The sequence below is a fragment of the Lissotriton vulgaris genome, chromosome 3_1, assembly GCF_964263255.1.
Source record: "Lissotriton vulgaris chromosome 3_1, aLisVul1.2, whole genome shotgun sequence".
NCBI classification, from domain to species: domain Eukaryota; kingdom Metazoa; phylum Chordata; class Amphibia; order Caudata; family Salamandridae; genus Lissotriton; species Lissotriton vulgaris.
This window is the reverse complement of record NC_141689.1, coordinates 1,311,432,515-1,311,453,067: the sequence shown is the minus strand read 5'-3', so window position 1 is coordinate 1,311,453,067 and position 20,553 is coordinate 1,311,432,515. Positions and strand designations below refer to the sequence as shown.

Sequence of the window (20,553 nt, the reverse complement as noted above, 5' to 3'; positions counted from 1 at the left end):
ATGGGCTGGGTCTTTGCAGTGGAGGCTGAACACTGACCTGCTGTTCCCCCGTGGCTGGGCTTGGCTCCGCGCATTCCCCTGGATAACCGTTTCTTTACTCTCCGGGGCTCGCTTGCCTTTCCTGGACGCTGACCGTCCGGGCTTGGCTCCGCCGGTCAGCCTGCAAAACTACAGCCCCCATCAGCCCTCAGGGCACGACATAGCAGTGGTGCGCGCCAGTAGGCGCATAAAGCCCAGTTCGATGATGAGCTAATTAATGGTAGACTTAATGTTATTGAAAGATACATTTCACAACAGAAAGTTCCCACGATCAGGACTAATCCACCCGTAGTTCATTCTTTAAACACACTTACATCCACAGTCACTGATTTGGTGGACTGATTAAGTCCTCTTGTCCAGGCCCAAAAAAGGGAGTATTTCTCGCTGCATCTTCCCTCGGAGGCTTGCCCATACTCTATAATCTTGGCATATGTCCCCAAAAGTAAAGACGATAGAGAGGAACATTGGACTACACTAAAAAACAAAGCCCTCCACTTCTTAGTAAATAAAACAGTGTTAGGTGAACAACAATTGTTTAAAAATGTGAAAATGGTGAGAAGGGTTCCATGGGTGGGCAAGACAAAGAAGATCATGAAGGGTGACTGTGTGGTTGTGAGCTTTGGCTGTCCCGCTCTGGTTCATAATATTCTAAGGCAGGCAGGATCAGCCAGGATCCATTACGACTATGTTAATGTACTCCCATTGTTTTTTTTTATCCACCACATAACACTGGAGTAACCAGAATAGAAGACCTTTGTACTCAGATGGGTCCCTCTATTAGTTATGTGGTGCTGAATAACAGATATGAGGCCCTTAGTTCACTGGATGCTAACGATTGACTCTGTCGTGGGAGTTCTTTGAACCAGGAACTGGCTGGTCCTGTCGATGAACCCATAGTGTTTTTGCCAATTGATTCTGGCCCACAGGGCTCTATGACTTCTATTGCAATGTCAGATAGTGTAGCATTCATTGGTCTTGGAGACATGAATATTCCCCCCAGAGAAGCAGGCTCATCTGAAGTTGGAGTAAACGAGGACCCTGTGGCAGGGGGTCCTCCTGAATCCTCTAAGAGAGCCATTGACCATAGTCTAATGACACTGGTTTCATGGAATGTGGCAGGTTACAAGAGTAAGGCATCATCTACAGACTGGCTGACATTTCTTGATGGGTGGGATTTAGTGCTATTGCCGAAAACATGCTTGAATGCTCCAGTGTATAGACCTGGGTACCTTAGTTTTAGTGTCCTTGCAACCCCAAGCTTACATGGAAGATCCAAAGGGGGACTTTTAAAGTGGGTGAGACAAGACAGTAGATATAATGGGATTCAATTAGACTCTAAAAGTAATGATATTTTGCTAATCCGAATTCGTTGTCCTGATTGCAGCGATCTTTTTGTTTTTAATGTTTATTCGAGGGGAATGCAGGGTGGGAAACAGTTCAAAACTGTCGAAGAATTAGAAACCCTCCTTGATTTTTATTCTACTGATGCTAATTCTATAATTGCGGGAGATTTTAACTGTTCTTTTGAACCGCTGGATAGCAATGATGAGGACCTCACTTCTGAAGAAGATAGTATATGGAATATCCCTCAGTTGACACTTCCCCCAATCAAAAAATGGACAGAGGATGCTCTACAGCTTAAGGTCCTGTGCGTTGGACTAGGGCTAAGGGCAATAAATGGTAGATCAGCATCGGACAAACTTGGGCCTATACTTTTAATAATGGTCTACGTAAGACCCGTATTGATTATATATTCACCAATAAAGAGAATTGGACCAATCTTAAGGACATGGTGGTATTAGAAAGGGCTGAAAGCGATCATGATCCCCTCTGCCTCACATTGACCTTAGGGAAACCGGCAAGGGAGGAAACTCCCCCTGATAGGGTAGACATCGCCCTAACAAATGACACCAGGTGCATTAGATGGGCGAATTGTTCAACGAGTGAGGCCAAGTTAACAGCAATGAGGGAACTAACTATCCAGGCGACAAATGACCTCCAAAAGTGTATAATTCAGGAAGGGCCTGTTGCAGATCTCAATCCGATTCACATACATTTTTTTTAACAAAGTTAGGGCTTTTTTTATATAAAAAATGGCCCTTTTAAATCTAATGGGCCTGTCAAGAAGGCGGATCAGTGGTATGGAAAGTTGTGTGGGTCCGCGTACAAAGCTCTGGCTATGGCTATCAAAACCAAAGACAGAGCCAGGGTTAAAAGTGCGCGAGTATTGTATAAAAAGATACAATATGATGCCAAACGGGCTTGGGACGAAGAGTATTGGAGGGAGCTGTATTCCGCAAGTAGGGAACGCTCTATGTGTGCTTTTTGGGATATGGTCAAGTGGGGAAGGGGGATTCAGAGGGGTGAACCAAGTAATTATGTTTCGCCCGATCTTTGGGTCTACCATTATGCTGCCCAGTTTGCATCACAAGAACTGACTAGCTATACAGTTGAGGGTCTGGTGTCTCCTAACATGGGCATAGTTCCCTTACACTTTGAGCGAACGGAGGTAAGAAAGGTACTGAACTCCATTCCTAAAGGTAGAGCACCAGGTCTGGATTGCATCCCTGCTGACCTTTTTATGCACGATAAAGAACTTTAGGAACCATATATCCAAACCCTGGCAAATGGTATTGCCAACGGCTTGCCCATACCTCTCACCTGGAAAGGCGCAGTGATCATACCGATCCACAAAAAGGGGGAACGCTCTGATCCAGGTAATTACAGGCCCATTAGCTTGTTAGATTGTATACAGAAGGTTATTGCAAGGCTTGTTCTGCAGAGAATCCTAGCCTGGATTGAGGAGGAAGAAGTGCTGTCGCCTTTCCAAGCAGGATTCCACAGTCATACAAGTACTATAGACCAAGTTTTTAGATTTCTTTTAATTTACTGGCGGGTGGTAGTCCTTGGGGGAGGTATGCTATTTGCGGCGTTCGTCGATCTTAAATCGGTGTTTTTCCTGGTGCCCCGAGAAAAAATGTGGCCAGTTTTTGCAGATCGGACCATGCCACCCAGCATTTTGTCACTTCTCAAACAATTACATGAGGGCAATTTTGCGCAAATTAGATGGAATCAACAGGCAGGCCCGGACTGGCCGTTGCGGGCACCGGGCAATCCCCCGGTGGGCCGCATGGTTGGGGGCTGGTTTTGGGCCCCTGGGGGCTGTTTTTGTTACAGGGCCGTTATGCTGCAAAAACGGCCCCGTAACAAAAACGGCTGAAAACCGGCCCTGACACAGAGCGCGGTCGTGCCCCCCTGCACCCCCCCCCCCCTCGGGAGGGGGGGAGGGGGGCCGGCCGAGCACTTTTCCAGGACCGGTTCTGGTTCCCAGTCCGGCCCTGTCAACAGGGTAATGTTACAGACAAATTTCCAATAGAGAGGGGAGTACGACAAGGGTGCATAGTAGCCTCTACCCTTTTTTCCTTATACATCAACAGGGCGATCAGCTACTTTACGCACCAACCAACAGATGCTCCTAAATTGGATGGTAAGCTGATCCCCCTGTTGATGTTTGCAGACGACACTCTTTTAATTTCTAAAACGCAGCAGGGTCTCCAACAAGCCATTGATGTGTTTGAGGTCTTCTGCAAGGATTATGGTCTTGTAGTAAACGTCAGCAAGACCAAGTTTATGGTCTTACACAAGTCCAAATATGTTAGAGGCAATGTGTCATCTAATGGGGTCAGACTAGAACAAACTCAGGTGTTTCCCTACTTGGGCATTACCCTTGCATCCAAATTAGATTGGAAACCACATGTTACACATCTGGTTACTAAGCATGCCCAGCTAACAGGAGCTTTAACTAAAGAACTATTCCTATCTCTTGCAAGGCCATTAATGCCCGTTTTGAAAATTTATGACACTAAAATAGCCACAGCAGTACTATATGGGGCGGAATTGTGGGGATTCAGCAATTTAGCCTACCTGACCAAGTCTCAAAATACGTTTTTACGTGGGCTCACGAGCGTTCCAGTATTGACCCAGCTGACTCCCCTTTTTTATGATCTAGGCATTCAGCGCTTGGAGGATAAGGCCCAGTATAGACCAGTGGCATACTGGAGGAGATTGTGGGTCACTCCCGAACTCTCCCAGTACGCAAGAGCGTTCTTAGATGTTAAAAACGCCGACAAGGCCCAAAAAATTCAATGGCTGTGTGAGGTTAAGTCTATCTATTCTGCCATGGGTTTGGCTAGCCTATGGGAGGACCCCACAGCAAACATCTTTCCCCCTAGGAAGGCCTTAAGATATCTTTATAGGCGCCTAGTCACACTGAAGAGATTTGGCTCTATCACCGGTCCGTCACTAACAGCGGATTTCTTGGAACTTAAGCACTCACCTGCGTACGAGGGTTACTGGGACTATATTACTGTCCCGGAGGCTAGAAAGAGATATCATCAATTTAGGGTGGGAACCCTACCAACGAACCTCTTTTCTTCTAAATGGAGAGAAGGATTGGATCCCACCTGTCCTTTCTGCCCCACTCAAAAGGAGACCATTGGGCACATTCTATTTGTTTGCCCCGAGTACAAAGCTCCAAGACGGATATGGTTGAAACCTATCTGCCTACAGCTTAGCCTTCAAACCGGCTGTTAGGCACTAAGAATTCTTAAAACAGATACCACCCAGTCTGTGGTTATCGCAGTGGATAAGTTCTTACATTGGTCATGGAGAAATTGTATAATTAAGACAAGTCCATGATGACCATTTTTACTTCCCTCTGTATACATATTTTATTTATAGTACCTTTTTAGGAAAATAAAAAAAATGATTTTAAAATCTTGTTAAATGTGTATAATGGAATTTTGAATGTATTTTATCCTATACCTATGAATTTAAATTATATTTTTTACTTGCGGGAAAGATGTTTTTGAAACATTGCCCTCGGATGTTTTTTACCCAGATTGGAGTTTGCAATTAATGATTATATACACTTGACTATACTGATATATTTTTACTATGCTGAAACCATGTATTACTATTGTTGTCTTTTATGATGAATCATCGAAATAAAGGCTTTTTGATGTGATGTGTGGTTAGAGCATATTTCTCCACAGTTAATGCTGCATGCAGTGCAAGACATTGGGCAAGCATACATATTAAAGGGCTAAAGTTGTCATGCAGAACAATTTACATATTACAGTAACTGTTGAACAAATTAATGCAAGAAGATACAGGGTAGTTTTTAATGTGTTTAATATTTCAAGACTATACGTTCCCACTGCTTAATAAGCCTTGTTTTATCGCTACATTATTTTGCTTTAAAATGCACCATTTGCCAATCTTTTTTTAAATTTCTTTCTCAGGAGAGGGATTCTCCCTAGACCCCAGGTTTGTCCATTGAACTTGTTCACAATTGCTAACTAGTTTTCTATTGGAAAGGGTAGAGGCAAAGCAGTCTTGCTTAGTACCCTAGCCCTCTTCAGAAGTCAGACTTGCTTGGCAACCCAGAAATTCTCTGAACTAATGTATGAGTTTTATTTTTATGAATGCCTAGAAGAACTGAATTTTGAGTCCATTTATCATACAAACAGTGCTGAAATTCGCACCAAAAGATGCCAATTTTTAAAAATGTCTTCACGGGGGAGAACCCCCGCACCCCGCTGATTGATGTCGGGCACGTTCTCTGCGCGAGCTCGCATACGTTGATTCGTTCTCCATACGCCTTACCACTTTCAAATTCCACCAGCCGCCACTGGTGGAAGGGACTTTCCGCCACGTCTTCAACAGACGCAAGACTTGCCCACCTTCAAATGCTGACTGGAACAGTGTCAATCAAGACTGCAGAAAGAATTGCGAACTCCGCTGAACCTCTGCTTCTTTTTTTCGTTTTACTAATGTTAATTTACTTTTATGATTGTTTTATGTTAGAATACAAAGACTTTTTGCAGCTGTCTTTCGCAATAAAGCTTGGGTTTCTAGCATTGTTGTGTTTTACAAATATAATACAAAATACAAACAGTTCCCCAGTTACCAAATATACAGTCTACGCCATACATCCCAGTGTGAAGTATTTTATTTCAATATATATATGTGATAATCTAAAAGTTCTTTCATGTCGTGTCAGTCCAAGGGCTACACATTTGCTTTTTGAAGTCTGTGCACAAAATCATGTTAGGGATATTTTTAATGAAGTCTGTTCCCGGAAGCTTCCAGTAGGTGGCAGTAAGTGCAAACATAATCACTAGCTGGATGATCGTGCTAACATTTTCTTTTTCTTCCGACAAAAGCTCATGAACTTTTGAAAGCTGGGGCGTTAGCAGGTCCAGTGATAGTTATTGAGCGTGAAATGACCAGCTAGCAGATGTGATTCAGAAAAGGGGGTGGTGATGGACAGAGTATCTGAATTTAGCAGAACACTCCTACCCAGTCCAAAGATCAGGGCTTGATCCATCACCGTTTTTTAGCTCACTGCACCATCCCAGCTCAGAACATGGCTACATGCAAATTAGTCTGTCCCTGGCCCAGTGCATCATGGGAACAGGGCAGACCAAACTACCAAGCCAATTCTTATACTGGGAAGGAAACAAGCTTCCGGGGACCGGTTTCTGGCATTTCAGCCGTCTTCGGCCCGGCTTGCTTGAATCCTGATGGTGCAGTAAGCAAGGGACTCACATCTGAGTATACCCTTCCACGCTTATGGTGGACAAAACGATTCAGAAAAGGGGCTGAATCAGCTAGCAGATGTGGGCAAGACAAAACATGAACAGGGAGAGCCGAGCCACATCCGAGGCAAGGGTCTGGCTAGGCTGTTAGAATTCGTGCACGAGCCGAGCCCTGAAAATAGTTGGCAGGTAAAAAATTCTGCAAATATCCAGTAAAAATATGATACAGGCTCTTCAAAATCCAAAAAAAGTGTATTTCTTAAATATTGAGAACATTTCCATCGTAGTGTATCAGATTATATCCCTATTTAGAGGGGAATTTATCACAGTAGCCAATGCATTGATTACCATACATTTGCATTTTTTGTTGATTTACCTGCCCTTTTTAAATGTATTTAAATATTGACCAATGCATAGAATATCTAGATTAATTGTATACGTAATCTTTATGGGGTGTTTTTGATTGTATATTTTCTACACAATACCGTCGTAATAGAATTGGGGTGGCATATTTTCCTGAATTTTATGTTCTAAATGATCTGGAGATTGGATGATGGATTTTAAAAAAAAATGTTTTATCGTGTGTATTTATACATTTGTATGTGCTTTTTATGGTACACAGACAAAATATCGAGTTTTAAATTTCGATATACAATTATATCGAAGTTTAAATATCGATGGGACATAATATAGAAGGTAAGTAATATCGACAGTCTTAATATCGATATTAGTATGATATTAGTAATATCGAAGTTTTAAATATCGATGTCAATAATATCGAAATAAATAATTTCGTTGTTACTAATATCAATTTTTAAATAAATTTTGTGTATATTATATTGTATTTATGTTTTATTATTTATTTTTAATGTAATTTAATTAAATATTGTCTTTTAGTACTGTAGCGGGTTGTGGGTTTATAGGGGAATAGGGTGGGAAGTAATTTAATTATGTTAAATTAATTATTAATTAGTAGGAATTATTAATTTATTAATTGAGAATTAATTTTTAATTAATTTTAATTAAATGATTAATTGATAAATATGTTCTGTAGTGGGTTATGGGTTTATAGGGGAATAGGGTGGGAAGTAATTTAATAATAATTAATTAATTAATATATGTTTGTAAATATTTTTAATTCATAATTAATTGGTAATTAATATTAATTAGTTAATTAATTAATATAATTTTGTACATATTTTTAATTATTAATTAGTTGGTAATTAATTAATATTAATTAGTTAATTACATTAATTAAAGTAATTTTTTATATATAATTATTTTTATTCTTAATTAATTAATTGGGAAAAAATAATATTAATTATTAAATTAAATTAATTACAGGTAATGTGCTAATATATTTACTTTATTGTTATTGTTAATTAATAATTAATTGGTAATTAAATAATATTAATTAATTTTGGGTAAGGGAGTATTTTTAGGGTTCAGGGTCAGTTTTCAGTTCTTGGGTAAAGGGGTATTTTTAGGGTTCAGGGTCAGTTTTCAGTTTTTGGGTAAAGGGGTATTTTTAGGGTTCAGGGTCAGTTTTCAGTTTTTGGGTAAAGGGGTATTTTTAGGGTTCAGGGTCAGTTTTCAGTTCTTGGGTAAAGGGGCATTTTTTGGGTTCAGGGTCAGTTTTCAGGTCTTGGGTAAAGTGGTATTTTTTGGGTTCAGGGTCAGTTTTCAGTTTTTGGGTAATGGGGTATTTTTAGGGTTCAGGGTCAGTTTTCAGTTCTTGGGTAAAGGGGTATTTTTAGGGGTCAGTTTTCAGTTTTTGGGTAAAGGGGTATTTTTAGGGTTCAGGGTCAGTTTTCAGTTTTTGGGTAAAGGGGTATTTTTAGGGTTCAGGGTCAGTTTTCAGTTCTTGGGTAAAGGGGTATTTTTTGGGTTCAGGGTCAGTTTTCAGTTTTTGGGTAAAGGGGTATTTTTAGGGTTCAGGGTCAGTTTTGGGTTTTTGGGGTACAGGGATATTTTTAGGGTTCAGGGTCAGTTTTGGGTTTTTGGGGTACAGGCGTACAGGGTAAAAATAAAATAAATTTAAATTAAATCAATTAAATGAAATTAAAAAAAATTACATTAAATTATTAAGTGTTTAATTTATTTTAAATGTATATGTATTAGTTTTAATTTTTTAATTATGTTTTAATATTTTTATTTAATATTTGTCAAATTATATGTATTTTAAAATTATTTTTACATTATTATTAATACATTTAAAAAAACGATATTTTTAATTTCGATATTTTTGTACCACAATATTAATTTTTCGATATTTTTGTACTTACCTTTATGAAGATATGACTCCGATATTTTTGATTTCGATATTTTTGTGCCGATATTTTTGTATGTAGATATTCTGTCTGTCGATATTATGTCAGACATTCGTTTTTTATATGCATTTTTATGGTTGTATCTTTCGCCCAACCGAAAAAAATTTATGAACATACGAACCAAAGGAATTTATTAAACGTGATCGTTTTTAAACATGAACTTTGAGACATTCCTGCCCTCCCCTCCCCCAAGAACAAAGAGGCACGTCAGTGGTCATGTGCACTACATAGGTGGCCTACGTTGTTATGAGAGATGGAGCTCAATTGTAATCAATTAACTCAAACCCAAGTGAGGTTCTTGTAGAGAGCATTTCCTGAACGCAAGTCCTTCAAGGAGCTCTCATGTCACAACGAGGAAAAAGGAGACTCTGTGAAATAGAATATTTGCCTAAGATACACATACTTTGGTCACGCAGGGAAGGCAGGATTGGTCCCATGGTTTCTGGGTTCACACTGTATAATTCAGCCACTAGAGGGATAGATAGCTATTTTCTCTCCTGTTTTACATCAAAGGTTATTGCTTTGTCTTTATTTCTTGGTGCATGAGGGCAGACACCATATGAAAGCTCGGCTTTAAGTCTTGGTGATAAGGACAGACGCCATAAGAAACCATGGCTTTATTTCATGGTGCATGAGGTCTGTCGCCATACGAAAGCTTGGCTTTATTTCTTGGTACATGAGGGCAGATGCTAACGAAAGCTCGGCTTTATTTCTTGGTGCATGAGGGCAGACACCATACGAAAGCTCTTCTTTATTTCTTGGTGCATGAGGGCAGACGCCATACGAAAGCTCAGCTTTATTTCTTGGTGCATGAGGGCAGACGCCATACAGAAGCTTGGTCTTATTTGTTGGTGTACAAGGGCAGACGCCATACGAAAGTTTGGGTTTATTTCTTGGTGCATGAGGGCAGACGCCATACGAAAGCTTGGCTTTATTTCTTGGTGCATGCGGGCAGACGCCATACAAAAGCTCGGCTGTATTTCTTGGTGCATGCGGGCAGATGCCATACAAAAGCTCGGCTGTATTTCTTGGTGCATGCGGGCCGACACCATACGAAAGCTCTTCTTTATTTCTTGGTGCATGAGGGCAGACGCCATACGAAAGCTCAGCTTTATTTCTTGGTGCATGAGGGCAGACGCGATACAGAAGCTTGGTCTTATTTGTTGGTGTACAAGGGCAGACGCCATACGAAAGCTTGGGTTTACTTCTTGGTGCATGAGGGCAGACGCCATACGAAAGCTTGGCTTTATTTCTTGGTGCATGCGGGCAGACGCCATACAAAAGCTCGGCTGTATTTCTTGGTGCATGAGGGCAGACGCCATATGAAAGCTCGGTTTTATTTCTTGGGACATAACGTCAGACGCCATACGAAAGCTCAGCTTTATTTCTTGGTGCATGAGGGCAGACGCCATATGAAAGCTCAGCCTTATTTCTTGGTACATAAGGACAGACGCCATAAAGAAACCTTGGCTTTATTTCTTGGTGCATGAGGGCAGACGCCATACGAAAGCTCTGCTTTATTTCTTGGTGCATGAGGTCAGACGTCATACGAAAGCTTGCTTTATTTCTTGGTGCATGAGGTCAGACGTCATACGAAAGCTTGGCTTTATTTCTTGGTGCATGCGGGCAGACGCCATACAAAAGCTTGGCTGTATTTCTTGGTGCATGCGGGCAGATGCCATACAAAAGCTCGGCTGGATTTCTTGGTGCATGAAGGCAGACGCCATATGAAAGCTCGGTTTTATTTCTTGGGGCATAACGTCAGACGCCATACAAAAGCTTGGCTTTATTTCTTGATGCATGAGGGCAGACGCCATATGAAAGCTCAGCCTTATTTCTTGGTGCATAAGGAGAGACGCCATAAAGAAACCTTGGCTTTATTTCTTGGTGCATGAGGGCAGACGCCATACGAAAGCTTGGCTTTATTTCTTGGTGCATGCGGGCAGACGCCATACAAAAGCTCGGCTGTATTTCTTTGTGCATGCGGGCAGACGACATACATAAGCTTGGCTGTATTTCCTGGTGCATGAGAGCAGACGCCATATGAAAGCTCGGTTTTATGTCTTGGTGCATAAGGTCAGACGCCATACGAAAGCTCGATTGAATGTCTTGGTGAATGAGGTCAGACGCCATATGAAAGCTCTGCTTTATTTCTTGGTGTATGAGGGCAGACGCCATATGAAAGCTCTGCTTTATTTCTTGGGGCATAAGGACAGAAGCCATACGAAAGCTCAGCTTTATTTCTTGGTGCATGAGGGCAGACGCCATACGAAAGCTTGGCATTATTTCTTGGTGCATAAGGGCAGACGCCATAAAAAAGCTTGGCTTTATTTCTTGGTGCATGCGGGCAGACGCCATACAAAAGCTCTGATTTATTTCTTGGTGCATGAGGGCAGACGCAATACGAAAGCTCAGCTTTATTTCTTGGTGCATGCGGGCAGACGCCATACAAAGGCTCGGCTGTATTTCTTGGTGCATGCGGGCAGATGCCATACAAAAGCTCGGCTGGATTTCTTGGTGCATGATAGCAGACGCCATATGAAAGCTCGGTTTTATTTCTTGGGGTATAACGTCAGACGCCATACGAAAGCTCGGCTTTATTTCTTGGTGCATAAGGGCAGACGCCATATGAAAGCTCAGCCTTATTTCTTGGTGCATAAGGACAGACGCCATAAAGAAACCTTGGCTTTATTTCTTGGTGCATGAGGGCAGATGCCATACGAAAGCTCTGCTTTATTTCTTGGTGCATGAGGGCAGACGCCATACGAAAGCTTGCTTTATTTCTTGGTGCATGAGGTCAGACGTCATACGAGAGCTTGGCTTTATTTCTTGGTGCATGCGGGCAGACGCCATACAAAAGCTTGGCTGTATTTCCTGGTGCATGAGGGCAGACGCCATATGAAAGCTCGGTTTTATGTCTTGGTGCATAAGGTCAGACGCCATACGAAAGCTCGGCTTTATTTCTTCGTGCATGAGGGCAGCCGCCATATGAAAGCTCTGCTTTATTTCTCGGTGCATAAGGACAGAAGCCATACGAAAGCTCAGCTTTATTTCCTGGTGCATGAGGGCAGACGCCATACGAAAGCTTGTCTTTATTTCTTGGTGCATGCGGGCAGACGCCATACAAAAGCTTGGCTTTATTTCTTGGTGCATTGCGGGCAGATGCCATACAAAAGCTTGGCTTCATTTCTTGGTGCATGAGGGCAGACATCATACGAAAGCTTGATTGTATGTCTTGGTGCATGAGGTCAGACGCCATACGAAAGCTCTGCTTTATTTCTTGGTGCATGAGGGCCGATGCCATATGAAAGCTTGGCTTTATTTCTTAGAGCATAAGGGCAGACGCCATACAAAAGCTTGGCTTTATTTCTTGGTGCATGTGGGAAGACGCCATACGAAAGCTCAGCTTTATTTCTTGGTGCATAATGTCAGACGCCATACGAAAGCTTTATTTCTTGGTGCATGAGGGCAGATGCCATACAAAAGCTTGGCTTTATTTCTTGGTGCATGAGGGCAGATGCCATACAAAAGCTTGGCTTTATTTCTTGGTGCTTGCGGGCAGATGCCATACGAAAGCTTGGCTTCATTTCTTGGTGCATGAGGACAGACGCCATACAAAAGCTCAGCTTTATTTTTTGGTGCATAAGGGCAGACGCCATACGAAAGCTTTATTTCTTGGTGCATGAGGACAGACGCCATACGAAAGCTTGGCTTTATTTCTTGGTGCATGAGGGCAGATGCCATACAAAAGCTTGGCTTTATTTCTTGGTGCTTGCGGGCAGATGCCATACAAAAGCTTGGCTTCATTTTTTGGTGTATGAGGGTAGACGCCATACGAAAGCTCGGTTTTATTTCTTGGTGCATGAGGTCAGACGCCATACGAAAGCTCGGCTTTATTTCTTGGTGCAGGAGGGCAGACGCCATATGAAAGCTTGGCTTTATTTCTTGGTGCATAAGGGCAGACGCCATACAAAAGCTCAGCTTTCTTTCTTGGTGCATGAGGGAAGACGCCATACGAAAGCTCTGCTTTATTTCTTGGTGCATAAGGGCAGATGCCATTGAAAGCTCTTCTTTATTTCTTGGTGCATGAGGACAGATGCCATAAGAAAGCTTGGCTTCATTTCTTGGTGCATGAGGACAGACGCCATACGAAAGCTCAGCTTTATTTTTTTGGTGCATAAGGGCAGACGCCACACAAAAGCATTATTTCTTGGTGCACGAGGACAGACCCCATACAAAAGCTTGGCTTTATTTCTTGGTGCATGAGGGAAGATGCTAAACGAAAGCTTGGCTTTATTTCTTGGTGCATAAGGGCAGACGCCACACGAAAGCTTTATTTCTTGGTACATGAGGACAGACCCCATACAAAAGCTTGGCTTTATTTCTTGGTGCATGAGGGAAAACGCTAAACGAAAGCATGGCTTTATTTCTTGGTGCATAAGGGCAGACGCCATACAAAAGCTTGGCTTTATTTCTAGGTGCATGAGGGCAGACGACATACGAAAGCTCGGCTTTATTTCTTGGTGCATGAGGGCAGACGCTATACGAAAGCTTGGCTTTATTCATTGGTGCATGAGGGCAGACGCCATACAAAAGCTTGGCCTTATTTTCTGGTGTACGAGGGCAGACGCCAAACGAAAGCTTGGCTTTATTTCTTGGTGCATGAGGGTAGACGCAATATGAAGGCTTGGCCTTATTTTTGGGTGCATGAGGGCAAAAGCCATGCGAAAGCTTGGCTCATTTTGAGTTTGAGGGTTCAAGGGTTCAAGATGATCTTGAACTGAGCCAGAGCCAGGCCTCTGGCTAAAGAGGAGTCGAGCCTTCAGTGGCACAGCCACCTCTATCGCTTGCTGCAAAACGTGTAGCCAAAAGTCTACACTTACCTTTTCCAATGCAAATGTTTTATCTGCCATGATGTACTCAAGGAGATCGCTACTGTCAAATACCCCAAAGGGTTATATTATCCAGAGAATGCATAATTTGCAGAAGCATTAAGAGGGGTAAAAAAGAAAAGATTCACTGAACCCCGCAACCTTGCTCTGAACCTGCCTTGTTGCAGTCACACATTACTGTAGGGGTTGGAAAACCTAACGCCAGGTGGGCATGTCTGCTTTTTTAGAAGCTCTGCTTGCTGGCGCTCTTTGCCGGTCCCATGCCCAATTAATAGAGCCATAAGAAGTGGCATGGTGAATGGCTTTGTCAAAGAATAAATGCAGCTTTAATCAGTTATCCTCCAATCCTCAGACTCACCTGCTCCAATGGGAGAGATGTGAAACTGTCCTCCTGCTAGACCTGGCTCAAATGTGACACTGACTAGTGTCACAGAAAGCAGAACAAAATAAATAACCGCAGACTCTTATGCTTAGAGGGCTCAGCTGAAAGGCAGATACTTCGGTGAGACCTCCCAGTTGGGGATGGAGCTACATGCGGTCTCCCTTGGCATGCTTCTGCAGTGCTGGGCCTACATGTGCTAGAAGGTGGAACCCCTGAGAGAGCAGTGGGGGAGGAGCCCCTGGCGGTCTGGCGTTGATGCAGAGTACTGCTGTTGGGACGATGTTGCCCTGCCACCACCCAAAGCACTGAGGCAAGGACTGGTCCGCTCAGGGTTACCAGACTTGGATTCGGACTCAAATCTAGGATTGGACGCAGATGCGTGCCGTGGGCGTTTGACAGTGGCCTCACTGGAAATGGAGAGGACTATTGCATAGTGAATGCACACCCTGTGATATTAACACCCACTGTCCAACTAGATAACAGCGCCCTGAAACTGATGCTGCCTTGATTCTTCTGCTCATGATGTTGCTGCAGAAGAATATGAGTAGCCAATATGTTGAAGAGGCCAACTGACACTCATTGTCATGGTTGTGTGAATTTTCTGATACCTGGTACCATATTGTGGTGAGCGCGCCATAAAATATTTCCGTTGGGTAATTATTACAGCGGTCACTTTGGGGAACTTTTCTGAAATTTGGCATGCTCTAAACGTCAGAAAGAATCCCTTTAAGAACATTACACAATAATATTGATTAGTTTCAGCATGGGCACCACCACGGTGTCACCATTCATTATCTGACCACCCTGTGATGCTTACAACATTCCTGTGACTACTGCCAATTGGACAACTTTTTACTTTTCTGCCCGTGGTGGCTGATACATATTAACAGTGGTGAGGCGGGTGAAGGGGGCACGATGGCGGGTAGCGTGGGGAGGGGCACGAGGGCACATGGGGGATAATAAAAATAAAACTTACTGATGCTGCTTCTGTCGCCTTTCGCTTCAGAGCTCCTCTGCTTCCTGGTCCCAGCAGGGGCAGCATCAGAGACTCCCTGTGCAATCCCTGCACTGCTCTCATAGTGCATGAGAGCAGTGTGGGGATTGGCCTGAGCAGGCTTGATTAACGCTCACTCAGACACAGGAAACCTGTGCTCTTTCTCCAACCCGGCAGTGCAACACAGCTGGGTTGGGGAAACCTAATTGCGCATGTCTGTTTGGCCGGCCTATGTCGACCGGCCAAAAAGACATGCACAGTTAGCAGTGCACATCACTCCGCCCCCTCCCATGGCACGGCCCTGCTCGTCCCCATACATGCTGGTTCATACAGCAGCTGAAAAATCAAAAAATATAGTTTGATTTTTCAGCTGCTGTCTGAGCCAGTGGGGCGGCGCTCCTCTGCCATTGCTGTGGAGCCGCCGCTGTTCACTGCCCAGGCAACTATAGCACATACCATTTATAAAGGAAGTGAATAAAGTTAATACTTACCAAGCCAAAACTGTACCCTTGACGTATTTCATTTTATTGTCCGATGTTGAAAATCATGTCCTCAATGAAGCCTGCAAAACTCCCCATTAAGGATGCTGTCATTGAAAATAAACAGTCTCGACATACAACTTTTCCAGGGATGTCAAAAATTACTACGGACTTCATTATGAAGGAAATCCATGGCACTGGAATTAAAGTGGGCGCAATGGCCAATAATGTAGGGTGACTAGGCGTCCCGGATTTGCCCAGACAGTCACGGTTTTTCACGAGCTGTCCGGGCAAATTTCAAGAAATTAAGCCCAGGTCCCGGGTTTTAGAAAGGGTCAGCTGAAAACGCTGGGAGGGATCTTTTTAAGTTTTGCAAAGCAGTGATAGTTAGCTGCTGTTTCAATAAGTCAATTTAATTAACAGGCATGCTACTGGCGTCAAAATAGCATTTGATGTTCCTTTTTACTGCCTCTTCTGTAATTCTCTGCTAAGGAGCACTGTCATTCTATGCACTGTGTGGAAGTAAAATTGTAGTCCTTCTTCTATTTTTGGGAAACGTCCCGGTTTTTGGCTTTAAAAATCTGGTCACCCTACAATAATGTGACCAACATGTTTCTCTGTAGGGAAATAACTGGTTTACATTTATATATGCCAAAACCAATTAGGAGCACCTAGGAGATGTAGAAGACGGATAGAACAAAATCTCAAATTGGGGACAGGAGGTCTTGTCCCTTAAGCACGTGTGTTTAGAAGAATGTTGCTGACAAGCCAGTATCTCCTAATATGGCATTATAGAGCAATCCAATAGAGACCATGTGAGATTTCCCATAAGAATTCACACCTAGGCTAATGAACATATTTCCAGAATCACTAGAATGCTAGAGAGCCCTATCAAATATGGACAAGCTGCCCATCTACACCTGATAGTCAACGACCAATCATCTGGTGTCAGCAAATCACCTGATTCATATTCTGGGCCACTAAGACACATGGCAGACAGTCCTGCTTCATCTATAGGACAGATGACTAATGTAACAACACAGATGTTAAGAGGAAGAAGTTCCTAGCACCATGCCCTCAGATGAGGCCCTCTGACATCAAGCATGGTCTCCCAGAATTATCATAACATGTATGGAAAATCAGCAGAATACAAAGAACCTGGTATCTTTTAAGATTGTCTGCATTCCCTCGGCTCATCTTGGATGGAAGTGGGTAACTGATAAAGATGGTCAGATCAAGATCGCAGGCAGTGTGCTTTTGACTCCTCTCGCTTTTGCCGTGATCAACAACCCCACCAGCACAAAGGCACTCAGACAAAGAGGACCTTCACCAAGCAGCCTAGACTCTCATGAGGGATACAGACATGTCCCACTCACCATTGACACACTGTCTCACTGCCATGGGTGCTCCCGGAAGTGCAGCCTAGGAAGCTGCATGATACCTTTTGACATAAACACTTAAATGTGCACACTGCACGCAACTTGCATGTTTTTATAAATATCTAGTAATTCGCCATACTCGGGTTTCTGTTTACTGAGTTCTGTTATCCAGGACAGGCTCTAGGCTGATTCGCGTATTATCTTGGCAAGAATTACAAGTCTCATCTGACAGTCCGCTCATGTTATCCTATCACATTCGTTCACCAGCTCTCAGAATTGAACACTGTTTAGAGTCTTTGATATGTTTTTCTCATTTGATGACTATTTCTTTAATTTCCCTATTTAACATCACCATGGCCTTTCTATATTGTTGTTCTCTGACCATATACCCGATTTACTGGTGGGCATGATTAGATTTTAGCTTGCAGATCAAATCTATTAAATTCAAATCATGCGATGCACAGCAGTGTTCACCCTCGTCTCCTGTACCCCCTGTAGAATGTTCTTTCGCCCTCCTCCCTCGCCTACTTCCCGCTCACCCTTTATGTACCGATCAATATCCTATCTGAGCCAGCACATTGAGGTTCCGTGACAATTAAAGTGGTGTTTTCGACTCGCTCGAATATGGACGAGTTTGGTATCTATGAACCGCAAATGACGAGTTTAGTGGGTGTACGCGTTTTCGCTATGCTGACCTGAACCGTTCGTTCATTTCGTGGGTTTTTTCATCTGAACCCACGGGTTCCATTTTAGATCTTGCCCTCAAGTAGCCAGCGAACGGACACTGTCCGCTTCGTGACCCTGGGATTTCCAAACTCTTGCGGAAGACACGTGTTCCTTTGAGGGTGTCTTTATGATGAGGGGGATGACACTGCAAAGGCAGATGGCCCCGCTCGAGGCACATCTTGCTGTGCCGGTCTATTGTTTCAGCCGTGCATTCATTAGGCATGTCTCCTTTGATCCTGCAATCGTGTTTCCGATATCACCTTCCTTACACTCTTTTCAATCTGTTGACTATCTTTATCTTCCCTTGCACCTGTTTCTGTCTTCTTCCTTAATTCGTTTACAGCCGGAATGGAATGTACTAATGGTGGGATGATGTACTTTTACAGTTGGGAACCGGCGATGCTACTGTAATTATGTTCCGGGACTCTGAATACATGAAAGCGACCCTTTTGAAATTTACTGTGGGAACTAAGTTGTAACCTTTTGTTCGCCATGTTGTGCTATGACAGAAATATGTATAAAAGGAGCGATCCACAGTTGCAATTTGAAGCAGTCTCCTAGAACCTACACGTGTTGTACTTCTTGTGACTTCTGTGTTCCCTGCAGTAAATAAACCTCGATCTTTGACGCCGAAGGAAGTGTCCCGTGTCTCTGTCATTTGTACGCCGGAACAGGTAACCCACGAAGGTTTCAGGTGTTGTCCCCTGGCACCGCTGGGCCTTAGAAAAGCCCAGTCCTTCCGTTGGCGCCCAACGTTGGGCGACATCAGCGGTACCGGTCCAAAGTCCGACGATCGTGAGGAACTTCGTGTGAAATCTCCGAGGGAAGGTGCACCCCGCTTCATCAATCCTGTTGTCGAAATAAGTGGCCCGAAGACTTTTCCGCGAAGATCCCCGCCTCCTGACGGCTGCGACGGACTGATGCCCTGACTGTCGACCTGTTTTGGCGCCTGGCGTAGTCCTTTGTACAGCGAGACGATTGACGGGCCTTCCTGGTGACGCCATTGTTCTTTCAGTTAAGTATTTGTGGGTCGCTCCCAGAGTCCTTAGTTGTTGTTGGTGCTTGGTTGTTGCATGGTTCCATTGCATTTGTGGTTCTTAGTACTTGGTTCTTAGTTGTTTTATTTGACGATTGCAATTGCCAAAGACCAAGGGTCTTGCATTTTTGCGAGGATATCGTAAAATCGATAACCCTTGAAGTTTGTGAAACTCGGTTAGTGTGCACGATGCCTGGCCGTAGTACTTTGTTTAGTTGTTTTAAAGGTTGTGGTACGGATTCCCGATTGGAGGACTCATGTCTGATACCTCCAGTTGGAACTCCAGTCTATGAGTTATATAGTCGCCATGGTGTGGGTCCTATTGCATATAATGATTGCTGGGTCCGCTACACTAAAGATGACGGTGTCCTTAGTTGGCCACCTCATGGTAGTTTTGAAACACCAATTTTGGATAATCTCGAAGCAAAATTGTTTAAAAAGAAATGTAGGCCGGCCATGTTTGATTCCTTTCGGTTATGGCGTAAAGAGGCCAAGCAGAAGGAAATCAAACAGCTTAAACGTAATAAGAGGGAAGGTATCGTTACGACAATGAGAAATGCAGAGCAGTTTCAGCGAGACAAAGAAGAGAAGGAAAAGGAAGTTTTTGATAGACTACAACGTATGGCAGTGGATAAGTGTTATCCCGTTTTACCGACGGGTACTGATAAGAAGGGAGAGGAAGCAGTAGAGGACCCTTTGTTGTCCTATCTACTGAAGTCTCCACCTCCATATGCACAGGATACTACAGCTCCTGTGGCTCCTAATGTTCCCCAACCTGTCGTTCCGGCAGCTGCTGGTCAGCCTGTCGCTGGTCCTGTCCTTGCGAATTCGCTTGTCCCTATTCCTTTACCTGCTACTGTTCCTACTGCTCCACTGCCTATACCTTCTCAGTCTACTGTTCCCGCTACTTCTGCTCTTGTGGCTACTCCTACTGCTCCTGCTGCTCCTGTGTTTAGTCCTCATGTTGTTGCACCTGTACTTCTCTCCTCTTCTCCGTCTGTTCGAAGACGCATTCCTAATGCTGTTGCTAATCTTTACTCTCCTTTTGGACCGCTTCTTGGGTCCGATGTTTCTGATGTTCCCCAACGACGAAGTCAGCTTCCTGGTGGTAGGGAACGTGATACGTTAATTAGGATGGCGCGTAATTGGATCAGGTATCCCCTTAAATACACCCGCGCATAATTTTTGAGACCTTCTCTCAATTCAATGAGCCCACACAGAGATTTGTGTTTGAAGAAATGTGCAAATGTTTACGTGAAGCGATAGCAAATGATGAGGTAAACGATGTACCGCTCGACGTAACTGAACTCCAGCTTCAGTTTTCGAGTGGTATGATTGTGGGTAGTAATGTTCGACGTGCTGAAGAACATCTTCTATCCTTTCGTCCTACTGTAATACCTCGAGCATTGTTTAAAGATGAAACTGAGGAGTGGATGGCAACACCTGGTCAGTATCTGATGCGAGAAGTTCCCCCAGTGTGGATGCCAGGTGACCCTGCTGCTAATCCCGCTATTCCGCCACACTTCCAGAGAGTTTGGATACACCTCCCATGGAAACGGTCGGAAGTTTTGCAGGTAAAGCAAACTTTGCCTGAACCCCGCAAAAATCCTGCAGGTTACTATAAAGAGTTGTCCCAGTTAGTGGATGCTACTATCATGAATCTTGCCGATATCGATATGTTGTTCGGTAACGTA

At 43.4% G+C, this 20,553-nt stretch overlaps 1 protein-coding gene across 2 annotated transcripts in view; it reads right to left on the bottom strand.

The window, feature by feature from the left end:
- The window catches only part of SHROOM3 (shroom family member 3), a 433,148-nt gene that overhangs the window by 75,919 nt on the left and 336,676 nt on the right, over positions 1–20,553 (bottom strand). The gene's annotated exons all lie outside the window — the stretch shown is intronic.